Source organism: Pseudophryne corroboree, chromosome 2, assembly GCF_028390025.1.
Source record: "Pseudophryne corroboree isolate aPseCor3 chromosome 2, aPseCor3.hap2, whole genome shotgun sequence".
NCBI lineage: Eukaryota > Metazoa > Chordata > Amphibia > Anura > Myobatrachidae > Pseudophryne > Pseudophryne corroboree.
The window spans coordinates 588,412,317-588,425,426 of NC_086445.1; positions in this window are offsets into that span (position 1 = coordinate 588,412,317).

The window sequence follows — 13,110 nt, forward strand, 5'->3', positions numbered from 1 at the left end:
CTTGTCTCCCGGTTGCCATGACGACGTGGCAGCACAGGGCAGGAGACCCTAACACTTAGGAGTACTGTAGAAGAGAGTGCAGAGTTTACTAGTGACTGACCACAGTGACCACCAGACAGTGCAGTTTTATTTAATATATCCGTTCTCTGCCTGAAAAAAACGATACACACAGTGACTCAGTCACATACCATATCTGTGTGCACTGCTCAGCCCAGTGTGCTGCATCATCTATGTATATATTATATATCTGACTGTGCTCAGCTCACACAGCTTATAATTGTGGGGGAGACTGGGGAGCACTGCAGTGCCAGTTATAGGTTATAGCAGGAGCCAGGAGTACAAGACAGTCACATACCATATCTGTGTGCACTGCTCAGCCCAGTGTGCTGCATCATCTATGTATATATTATATATCTGACTGTGCTCAGCTCACACAGCTTATAATTGTGGGGGAGACTCGGGAGCACTGCAGTGCCAGTTATAGGTTATAGCAGGAGCCAGGAGTACATATTATATTAAAATTAAACAGTGCACACTTTTGCTGCAGGAGTGCCACTGCCAGTGTGACTGACCAGTGACCTGACCACACTGACCACCAGTATAGTTAGTAGTATACTATATTGTGATTGCCTGAAAAAGTTAAACACTCGTCGTGTGACTTCACTTGTGTGGTGTTTTTTTTTTAATTCTATAAAAAACTCATTCTGCTGACAGACAGTGTCCAGCAGGTCCGTCATTATATAATATATATACCTGTCCGGCTGCAGTAGTGATATATATATTTTTTTTATATCATTATTTATCATCCAGTCGCAGCAGACACAGTACGGTAGTTCACGGCTGTAGCTACCTCTGTGTCGGCACTCGGCAGTCCGTCCATAATTGTATACCACCTAACCGTGGTTTTTTTTTCTTTCTTCTTTATACATACATACTACGACATCTCTTTATCAACCAGTCTATATTAGCAGCAGACACAGTACAGTACGGTAGTTCACGGCTGTGGCTACCTCTGTGTCGGCACTCGGCAGTCCGTCCATAATTGTATACCACCTAACCGTGGTTTTTTTTTCTTTCTTCTTTATACATACATACTACGACATCTCTTTATCAACCAGTCTATATTAGCAGCAGACACAGTACAGTACGGTAGTTCACGGCTGTGGCTACCTCTGTGTCGGCACTCGGCAGTCCGTCCATAATTGTATACCACCTAACCGTGGTTTTTTTTTCCTTTCTTCTTTATACGTACATACTACGACATCTCTTTATCAACCAGTCTATATTAGCAGCAGACACAGTACAGTACGGTAGTTCACGGCTGTGGCTACCTCTGTGTCGGCACTCGGCAGTCCGTCCATAATTGTATACCACCTAACCGTGTTTTTTTTTTCTTTCTTCTTTATACATACATACTACGACATCTCTTTATCAACCAGTCTATATTAGCAGCAGACACAGTACAGTACGGTAGTTCACGGCTGTGGCTACCTCTGTGTCGGCACTCGGCAGTCCGTCCATAATTGTATACTAGTATCCATCCATCTCCATTGTTTACCTGAGGTGCCTTTTAGTTGTGCCTATTAAAATATGGAGAACAAAAATGTTGAGGTTCCAAAATTAGGGAAAGATCAAGATCCACTTCCACCTCGTGCTGAAGCTGCTGCCACTAGTCATGGCCGAGACGATGAAATGCCAGCAACGTCGTCTGCCAAGGCCGATGCCCAATGTCATAGTACAGAGCATGTCAAATCCAAAACACCAAATATCAGTAAAAAAAGGACTCCAAAACCTAAAATAAAATTGTCGGAGGAGAAGCGTAAACTTGCCAATATGCCATTTACCACACGGAGTGGCAAGGAACGGCTGAGGCCCTGGCCTATGTTCATGGCTAGTGGTTCAGCTTCACATGAGGATGGAAGCAATCAGCCTCTCGCTAGAAAAATGAAAAGACTCAAGCTGGCAAAAGCACAGCAAAGAACTGTGCATTCTTCGAAATCCCAAATCCACAAGGAGAGTCCAATTGTGTCGGTTGCGATGCCTGACCTTCCCAACACTGGACGTGAAGAGCATGCGCCTTCCACCATTTGCACGCCCCCTGCAAGTGCTGGAAGGAGCACCCGCAGTCCAGTTCCTGATAGTCAGATTGAAGATGTCAGTGTTGAAGTACACCAGGATGAGGAGGATATGGGTGTTGCTGGCGCTGGGGAGGAAATTGACCAGGAGGATTCTGATGGTGAGGTGGTTTGTTTAAGTCAGGCACCCGGGGAGACACCTGTTGTCCGTGGGAGGAATAGGGCCGTTAACATGCCTGGTGAAAATACCAAAAAAATCAGCTCTTCGGTGTGGAGGTATTTCACCAGAAATGCGGACAACAGGTGTCAAGCCATGTGTTCCCTTTGTCAAGCTGTAATAAGTAGGGGTAAGGACGTTAACCACCTCGGAACATCCTCCCTTATACGTCACCTGCAGCGCATTCATAATAAGTCAGTGACAAGTTCAAAAACTTTGGGTGACAGCGGAAGCAGTCCACTGACCAGTAAATCCCTTCCTCTTGTAACCAAGCTCACGCAAACCACCCCACCAACTCCCTCAGTGTCAATTTCCTCCTTCCCCAGGAATGCCAATAGTCCTGCAGGCCATGTCACTGGCAATTCTGACGATTCCTCTCCTGCCTGGGATTCCTCCGATGCATCCTTGCGTGTAACGCCTACTGCTGCTGGCGCTGCTGTTGTTGCTGCTGGGAGTCGATGGTCATCCCAGAGGGGAAGTCGTAAGACCACTTTTACTACTTCCACCAAGCAATTGACTGTCCAACAGTCCTTTGCGAGGAAGATGAAATATCACAGCAGTCATCCTACTGCAAAGCGGATAACTGAGGCCTTGGCATCCTGGGTGGTGAGAACCGTGGTTCCGGTATCCATCATTACTGCAGAGCCAACTAGAGACTTGTTGGAGGTACTGTGTCCCCGGTACCAAATACCATCTAGGTTCCATTTCTCTAGGCAGGCGATACCGAAAATTTACACAGACCTCAGAAAAAGAGTCACCAGTGTCCTAAAAAATGCAGCTGTACCCAATGTCCACTTAACCACGGACATGTGGACAAGTGGAGCAGGGCAGGGTCAGGACTATATGACTGTGACAGCCCACTGGGTAGATGTATGGACTCCCGCCGCAAGAACAGCAGCGGCGGCACCAGTAGCAGCATCTCGCAAACGCCAACTCTTTCCTAGGCAGGCTACGCTTTGTATCACCGGTTTCCAGAATACGCACACAGCTGAAAACCTCTTACGGCAACTGAGAAAGATCATCGCGGAATGGCTTACCCCAATTGGACTCTCCTGTGGATTTGTGGCATCGGACAACGGCAGCAATATTGTGTGTGCATTAAATATGGGCAAATTCCAGCACGTCCCATGTTTTGCACATACCTTGAATTTGGTGGTGCAGAATTATTTAAAAAACGACAGGGGCGTGCAAGAGATGCTGTCGGTGGCCAGAAGAATTGCGGGACACTTTCGGCGTACAGGCACCACGTACAGAAGACTGGAGCACCACCAAAAACTACTGAACCTGCCCTGCCATCATCTGAAGCAAGAAGTGGTAACGAGGTGGAATTCAACCCTCTATATGCTTCAGAGGTTGGAGGAGCAGCAAAAGGCCATTCAAGCCTATACAATTGAGCACGATATAGGAGGTGGAATGCACCTGTCTCAAGCGCAGTGGAGAATGATTTCAACGTTGTGCAAGGTTCTGATGCCCTTTGAACTTGCCACACGTGAAGTCAGTTCAGACACTGCCAGCCTGAGTCAGGTCATTCCCCTCATCAGGCTTTTGCAGAAGAAGCTGGAGACATTGAAGGAGGAGCTAACACGGAGCGATTCCGCTAGGCATGTGGGACTTGTGGATGGAGCCCTTAATTTGCTTAACAAGGATTCACGGGTGGTCAATCTGTTGAAATCAGAGCACTACATTTTGGCCACCGTGCTCGATCCTAGATTTAAAGCCTACCTTGGATCTCTCTTTCCGGCAGACACAAGTCTGCTGGGGTTGAAAGACCTGCTGGTGAGAAAATTGTCAAGTCAAGCGGAACGCGACCTGTCAACATCTCCTCCTTCACATTCTCCCGCAACTGGGGGTGCGAGGAAAAGGCTCAGAATTCCGAGCCCACCCGCTGGCGGTGATGCAGGGCAGTCTGGAGCGACTGCTGATGCTGACATCTGGTCCGGACTGAAGGACCTGACAACGATTACGGATACGGACATGTCGTCTACTGGCACTGCATATGATTCTCTCCCCATTGAAAGAATGGTGGAGGATTATATGAGTGACCGCATCCAAGTAGGCACGTCACACAGTCCGTACTTATACTGGCAGGAAAAAGAGGCAATTTGGAGGCCCTTGCACAAACTGGCTTTATTCTACCTAAGTTGCCCTCCCACAAGTGTGTACTCCGAAAGAGTGTTTAGTGCCGCCGCTCACCTTGTCAGCAATCGGCGTACGAGGTTACATCCAGAAAATGTGGAGAAGATGATGTTCATTAAAATTAATTATAATCAATTCCTCCGCGGAGACATTGACCAGCAGCAATTGCCTCCACAAAGTACACAGGGAGCTGAGATGGTGGATTCCAGTGGGGACGAATTGATAATCTGTGAGGAGGGGGATGTACACGGTGATATATCGGAGGATGATGATGAGGTGGACATCTTGCCTCTGTAGAGCCAGTTTGTGCAAGGAGAGATTAATTGCTTCTTTTTTGGTGGGGGTCCAAACCATCCCGTCATTTCAGTCACAGTCGTGTGGCAGACCCTGTCACTGAAATGATGGGTTGGTTAAAGTGTCCATGTCCTGTTTATACAACATAAGGGTGGGTGGGAGGGCCCAAGGACAATTCCATCTTGCACCTCTTTTTTCTTTTATTTTTCTTTGCGTCATGTGCTGTTTGGGGAGGGTTTTTTGGAAGGGACATCCTGCGTGACACTGCAGTGCCACTCCTAAATGGGCCCGGTGTTTGTGTCGGCCACTAGGGTCGCTAATCTTACTCACACAGCTACCTCATTGCGCCTCTTTTTTTCTTTGCGTCATGTGCTGATTGGGGAGGGTTTTTTGGAAGGGACATCCTGCATGACACTGCAGTGCCACTCCTAAATGGGCCCGGTGTTTGTGTCGGCCACTAGGGTCGCTTATCTTACTCACAAAGTCAGCTACCTCATTGCGCCTCTTTTTTTCTTTGCGTCATGTGCTGTTTGGGGAGGGTTTTTTGGAAGGGACATCCTGCGTGACACTGCAGTGCCACTCCTAAATGGGCCCGGTGTTTGTGTCGGCCACTAGGGTCGCTTATCTTACTCACACAGTCAGCTACCTCATTGCGCCTCTTTTTTTCTTTGCGTCATGTGCTGTTTGGGGAGGGTTTTTTGGAAGGGACATCCTGCGTGACACTGCAGTGCCACTCCTAGATGGGCCAGGTGTTTGTGTCGGCCACTAGGGTCGCTTAGCTTAGTCATCCAGCGACCTCGGTGCAAATTTTAGGACTAAAAATAATATTGTGAGGTGTGAGGTATTCAGAATAGACTGAAAATGAGTGGAAATTATGGTTTTTGAGGTTAATAATAATATGGGATCAAAATGACCCCCAAATTCTATGATTTAAGCTGTTTTTTAGGGTTTTTTGAAAAAAACACCCGAATCCAAAACACACCCGAATCCGACAAAAAAAATTCGGTGAGGTTTTGCCAAAACGCGGTCGAACCCAAAACACGGCCGCGGAACCGAACCCAAAACCAAAACACAAAACCCGAAAAATTTCAGGCGCTCATCTCTAGTATATATACTGGAAAATGGGTACTGGAAATAAGGACTCATGAGTTGGGTCTTCTAGCTTAAACACAGTGGGGCTAATTCAGATCTGATCGTAGATGTGGTAAATTTAGCACATCTACGATCATCTTCCCTGACATGTGGGGGGACGCCCAGCACAGGGCTAGTCCGCCCCGCATGTCACGCCCTACCCCGCCGCACAAGTACAAAAGCATCTCAGAGCGGTGATGCTTTTGTACTTGAAGAGTAGCTTCCTACCATTGTAGCTCTTACACACTGGCAGGGAGCTACTGCCTGGGTCGCATCGGCTGCATGTGACGTCAAGCAGCCGCGGCGGCCCGCCCCCCGCACGGTCCGGGCATGCCTGCTTTTCCCGGACCGCACCCCTAAAATGGCGGCCAAATGCCACCGGCCCGCTCCCTCCCACCCAGTGACCACCTCTGCCTGTCAATCCGGCAGAGGCGATCGCAGGGCTGAGATAGCCGTCAGCTGTCTGGCATGTGCCACTGCACTGCGGCGCTGGTGCATGCGCAGTTCAGACCTGATTGGCTGCTGTGCGAAAACACACAGCACCGATCAGGTTTGAATTAGGCCTAGTGGCTTTACTGGCATCAGACACTGTGCAAAGCATAATATAGACTATATGGAAACGGGGCCTGGACTGCACACCCTAGCTTATTATAATGGGATGTGCTACCTTGCTGGGACTAAGTACTGTAATACTACAACATAGGAACAAAGGGTGCAGGTGCACCATACACCATTAAAATTATTATAACCATAATATAATATTTGAGGTTTTTGGCATATATTGGCCAGTATATGAGCCTGCCCACCTGCTTCACGGTGACCTCATCGGACAGGTCCCTAACACTATAGGGGTTCACCTCCGGGACGCAGAGCACCCCCAGACCACCCCAGCCAAACCACCCCAGGGCATCACACAGAAAAAAGGATAGGAGTGAAAGATCAGTGTTAAGCAAATGAAAGAGGCTGCTGAATGTACAAGAAAAGAAGAGGACAGCAGTAAAGTGTTAGAATGTGAAGTTTAGCTGAGCAGTGTTAGAAGAAGTGTAAAAAATATGTGAAAAAAGCTACATAAATATAAAACAAACACAATGTGATATAAGTGTTAAAAGTAAATGTAAGGTGGTGATGCCCCAAGGTGGCCCAGCCAGAGCAATATAGGGAGCTCCACGCCCCAAACGCTTACCCCCAAACTGACTTTGTATATAATTAAAAGGATTTCTCTAACGTCCTAAGTGGATGCTGGGGACTCCGTAAGGACCATGGGGAATAGCGGCTCCGCAGGAGACTGGGCACATCTAAAGAAAGCTTTAGGACTATCTGGTGTGCACTGGCTCCTCCCCCTATGACCCTCCTCCAAGCCTCAGTTAGATCTCTGTGCCCGAACGAGAAGGGTGCACACTAGGGGCTCTCCTGAGCTTCTTAGTGAAAGTTTTAGTTTAGGTTTTTTATTTTCAGTGAGACCTGCTGGCAACAGGCTCACTGCATCGAGGGACTAAGGGGAGAAGAAGCGAACTCACCTGCGTGCAGAGTGGATTGGGCTTCTTAGGCTACTGGACATTAGCTCCAGAGGGACGATCACAGGCCCAGCCTGGATGGGTCCCAGAGCCGCGCCGCCGGCCCCCTTACAGAGCCAGAAGGCTGAAGAGGTCCGGAAAATCGGCGGCAGAAGACGTCCTGTCTTCAACAAGGTAGCGCACAGCACTGCAGCTGTGCGCCATTGCTCTCAGCACACTTCACACTCCGGTCACTGAGGGTGCAGGGCGCTGGGGGGGGGCGCCCTGAGATGCAATAAAAAACACCTTGGATGGCAAAAAATGCATCACATATAGCTCCTGGGCTATATGGATGCATTTAACCCCTGCCAGAATACATAGAAAAACGGGAGATAAGGCCGCCGATAAGGGGGCGGAGCCTATCTCCTCAGCACACTGGCGCCATTTTCCCTCACAGCTCCGTTGGAGGGAAGCTCCCTGTCTCTCCCCTGCAGTCACTACACTACAGAAAGGGTTAAAAAAGAGAGGGGGGGCACAAATTATGCGCAGTATTAAAGATACAGCAGCTATAAGGGGAAAAACACTTATATAAGGTTATCCCTGCATATATATATAGCGCTCTGGTGTGTGCTGGCAAACTCTCCCTCTGTCTCCCCAAAGGGCTAGTGGGGTCCTGTCCTCTATCAGAGCATTCCCTGTGTGTGTGCTGTATGTCGGTACGTTTGTGTCGACATGTATGAGGAGAAAAATGATGTGGAGACGGAGCAGATTGCCTGTAATAGTGATGTCACCCCCTAGGGGGTCGACACCTGAGTGGATGAACTGTTGGAAGGAATTACGTGACAGTGTCAGCTCTGTATAAAAGACAGTGGTTGACATGAGACAGCCGGCTACTCAGCTTGGGCCTGTCCAGACGTCTCATAGGCCGTCAGGGGCTCTAAAGCGCCCGTTACCTCAGATGGCAGATATAGACGCCGACACGGATACTGACTCCAGTGTCGACGGTGAAGAGACGAATGTGACTTCCAGTAGGGCCACACGTTACATGATTGAGGCAATGAAAAATGTTTTACACATTTCTGATAATACGAATACCACCAAAAAGGGGTATTATGTTCGGTGAGGAAAAACTACCTGTAGTTTTCCTGAATCTGAGAAATTAAATGAGGTGTGTGATGATGCGTGGGTTTCCCCCGATAACAACTGATAATTTCTAAAATGTTATTGGCATTATATCCTTTCCCGCCAGAGGTTAGGGTGCGTTGGGAAACACCCCCTAGGGTGGATAAAGCGCTCACACGCTTGTAAGGGCTCTACCTTCGCCTGAGATGGCCGCCCTTAAGGATCCTGCTGATAGAAAGCAGGAGGGTATCCTAAAAGGTATTTACACACATACTGGTGTTATACTGCGACCAGCAATCGCCTCAGCCTGGATGTGCAGGGCTGGGTTGGCGTGGTCGGATTCCCTGACTGAAAATATTGATACCCTAGATAGGGACAGTATATTTTTGCCTATAGAGCATTTAAAAGATGCATTTCTATATATGCGTGATGCACAGCGGAATATTTGCCGACTGGCATCAAGTCTAAGCGCGTTGTCCATTTCTACCAGTAGAGGGTTATGGACACGTCAGTGGTCAGGTGATGCGTATTCCAAACGGCAATTGGAAGTATTGCTTTATTAAGGGGAGGAGTTATTTGGGGTCGGTCTTTCAGACCTGGTGGCCACGGCAACAGCTGGGAATTCCACGTTTGTACCCCAGGTCGCCTCTCAACATGAGAAGACGCCGTATTATCAGGCGCAGTCTTTTCGTGGACAAGGTTCCTCATTTCTGCCCCGTGACAGAGGGAGAGGAAAAAGGCTGCAGAAATCAGCCAGTTCCCAGGAACAGAAACCCTCTCCCGCCTCATGGGACCTGTCCGATGAGGTCACCGTGAAGCAGGTGGGCAGGCTCATATACTGGCCAATATATGCCAAGAACCTCAAATATTATATTATGGTTATAATAATTTTATGGTGTATGGTGCACCTGCACCCTTTGTTCCTATGTTGTAGTATTACAGTACTTAGACCCAGCAAGGTAGCACATCCCATTATAATAAGCTAGGGTGTGCAGTCCAGGCCCCGTTTCCATATAGTCTATATTATGTGTGTGTGTATACACACCTGAGGGATTGGGACAGCCCTCATCTCTGGATTAGCACCCCACCCACTGCCTCTCAGGCTTTTAAACAGGAAACCAGCACATTCTGACTGCACAAAAGACATAGGTATGATCCTTTTAATTATATACAAAGTCAGTTTGGGGGTGAGCTTTTGGGGCGTGGAGCTCCCTATATTGCTCTGGCTGGGCCACCTTGGGGCATCACCACCTTACATTTACTTTTAACGCTAATATCACATTGTGTTTGTTTTATATTTATGTAGCTTTTTTCACATATTTTTTACACTTCTAACACTGCTCAGCTAAACTTCACATTCTAACACTTTACTGCTGTCCTCTTCTTTTCTTTTACATTCAGCAGCCTCTTTCATTTGCTTAACACTGATCTTTCACTCCTATCCTTTTTTCTGTGTGATGCCCTGGGGTGGTTTGGCTGGGGTGGTCTGGGGGTCAGAGCCGGCCCTAGCCAATATGATGCCCTAGGCAAGATTTTGGCTGGTGCCCCCTAGCACCACTGCTAGTTCCGCCTCTGTCATTGCACCTCTTTCCCAGCACCATCACCCCTCACCCATAGCAGTCCTTATTTTGGTGTTTGTACCCCCTATATTTTAAATAGAAACAGTTCGCACATTTGGCACACACCCCAAAAAGGGGTGTGTTTTTGCTGGCAAGGGGCATGGCCACACAATAGTAACCCCAATTCCAATTACGCCACATAGTAATGCAACTTTATTCACATTTGATCATGCGATAGTTTCCATAATTCATATTACATCCCACAGTAGTATCACTTTACCTTATAAACGTTACTCCTCGCAGTAGAGCCCCTTATTCATAAGACATCATCACACTGAATTACTCATTATTCACATTACACCACACCCTATTGCTCTTTATTCACATTAGACGACACAGTAGTGCCCTTTCTATATGCAATGCCACATAGTAGAGCACCTTGTACACATAATGCCACAGAGTAATGCCCCTTACACATGAGACACATTATTAATGTCATTAGAAACATAATTCACCTTATGCATTATGACAACCTTTATTAATGTCCTTTTACACATAATGTCCCTTACACATATGCCGCACATTATTAATGCCCTTATACACATAATGACACACATAGTGCCCCTTACATATATGCTGCACATTATTAATGCATTTTTACATGACACACATAATGCTTCTTACACATATTCCAATCACTACTGCGCAACCAACCCACTCACATGCACACAGCACTCACACTGCCACTAACACTGTGACCTCTGCCTCTACTTGGATACAGATGTGTCCTCATAAATCTTGCCTCAATGCTAACGTCGGGCACCTTTTTTTAATGAAAATGCATCTTATTTGCATTGCTATTTGGCTAGGATGCACAAGCAGATTCTGCTGAATAAAATGATATGCAGCATGCCTATATACTGTGTGAGACTGTGGCTGTATCTGCATATGAAATGCTACACACAGAATATAGGCATGCCGCATATCATTTTAATCAGCAGAAGCTGTTGATGCCCCTAGGCATATCAAATGCCCTAGGCAATTGCCTAGTTTGCCTATGCCTAAGGCCGGCTCTGCTGGGGGTGCTCTGCGTCCCGGAGGTGAACCCCTATAGTGTTAGGGACCTGTCCAATGAGGTCACCGTGAAGCAGGAGGGCAGGCTCATATACTGGCCAATATATGCCAAGAACCTCAAATATTATATTATGGTTATAATAATTTTAATGGTGTATGGTGCACCTGCACCCTTTGTTACTGTGCAAAACATATACACCATCTTGGGCCTGTTACACAGATACATACAGAAAATAAATCAATGAACATGTGATGTTAATGTATTAGAATGCTTAATATTTGTAGACACTCCCTTACTAACATGTGTGAGCCTGAATCTTCAGTGATGGTCCCTGGGACCAGGGGGATGCTGGGAAGTGGGTGGTCCAGTGTGCAGGGTGTCTGGAGATGGTGATGGAATAAACAGCACAGCAGTGAACTCACATGTCTCTGTGTCCTAATGACTAGATTTACAAACATATGAACAAAACATGGTGTCAGAAGAAGTTTAACTTGGACTGCTAGTGCTCTCAGAGTGTGAAAGAATCCTGCAGCAGTCTGTAAGGCTGTGATAATGTCTGCAAAGCCTGCCGTGTGCTCCTCTCTTCAAACAGTGAGTAACCATGGATAAACTAGCTCCTCCAAGCGGCATGCTGATGTCTGGTAACTTTGCTTAAATCTTTTCCAGTTTTCAGACAAGGTTTAATATATATCTTGCTGCATGTGGAGCTGATACAGAGGCTGACAAAACGAAGGCATCCATTTTCCTCCATGTGATAGGAGAGGATGTGCTGGACATTTATAATAGTTATCAGTTTGCTGAGGGGCAGAATATGGTGCTATCTTCTATAATGCAAAAGTTTGAAGATTACTTTGTGCCAAGGAAAAATGTGACATATGAAAGATATAAGTTTTTCACATGTGATCAGAAGTCTGTAGATGGATTTGATCAGTATGTTACAGAGCTGCAATCACTCAGTAAAACCTGTGAGTTTGGTGATTTAAAGGATTCACTGATTAGAGATCGTATTGTCTGTGGAATACCTAATAATGGACTCAGAGAGAGACTGCTGAGAGAGCAAGACCTAACACTAGACAAGGCAGTGACTATGTGTAGATCTGCAGAAATAACTAGATTTCAAGCCAAAACATTACACAATGAAAGTGTTGAAAGATATCATTCTGAAAGGTTGGCCAGCAGAAAAACATGCGTGCCCGCTGTCTATCCATGATTATTGGATGCACCGCAGTGACCTTACAGTTGTCGATGGTATTATTTACAAAGGCAATAGGTTTGTCATACCTGCACAACTAAGAAAAACTATGCTGTGCAAGATACATGAAGGCCACTTAGGAGAAGTAAAATGTAAGCGGAGAGCGCGTGAAGTTATGTATTGGCCAAGAATGGACCAAGACATAGCACAGACTACAGCTACATGTGAATTATGTCTTACGTATAGACCGAAACAACAAGTCGAGCCACTGAGTCCTCACGCAGTGCCAGAGAGACCGTACCAGAAAGTTGGCGCAGATTTGTTTGATTGTAATGGGAAAACGTACATTGTTGTGACTGATTATTACTCTAACTACCCTGAGGTGAAGACACTACATATAACTACTAGTAAAGCCGTAATCAATTGCATGAAGTCAATCTTTGCAAGGCATGGTGTTCCTATGGAAGTGTTCACTGACAATGGTCCTCAGTTTTCCAGTGCTGAATTTAGACAATTTGCTGATGAGTGGGAATTTTTCCATACTACGTCAAGTCCCCACTATCCACGCTCAAATGGGTTGGTGGAAAGTTCAGTAAAAACTGTAAAGAGTCTCATGAAAAAAGCTCAAGAAGGTAAAGAAGATTTCTACAAAAGTCTTTTAATCTACCGCAGTACACCTTTACAGAATGGACTTCCTCCTTCCCATCAGCATTTGTGCAGGAGAATTAGAGAAAATCTCCCGATACATGATGAACTGCTTAATACACATAACTCAGCGTTGGTCAGACTGAGTAAGGAACGTCAACAGGCGAAACA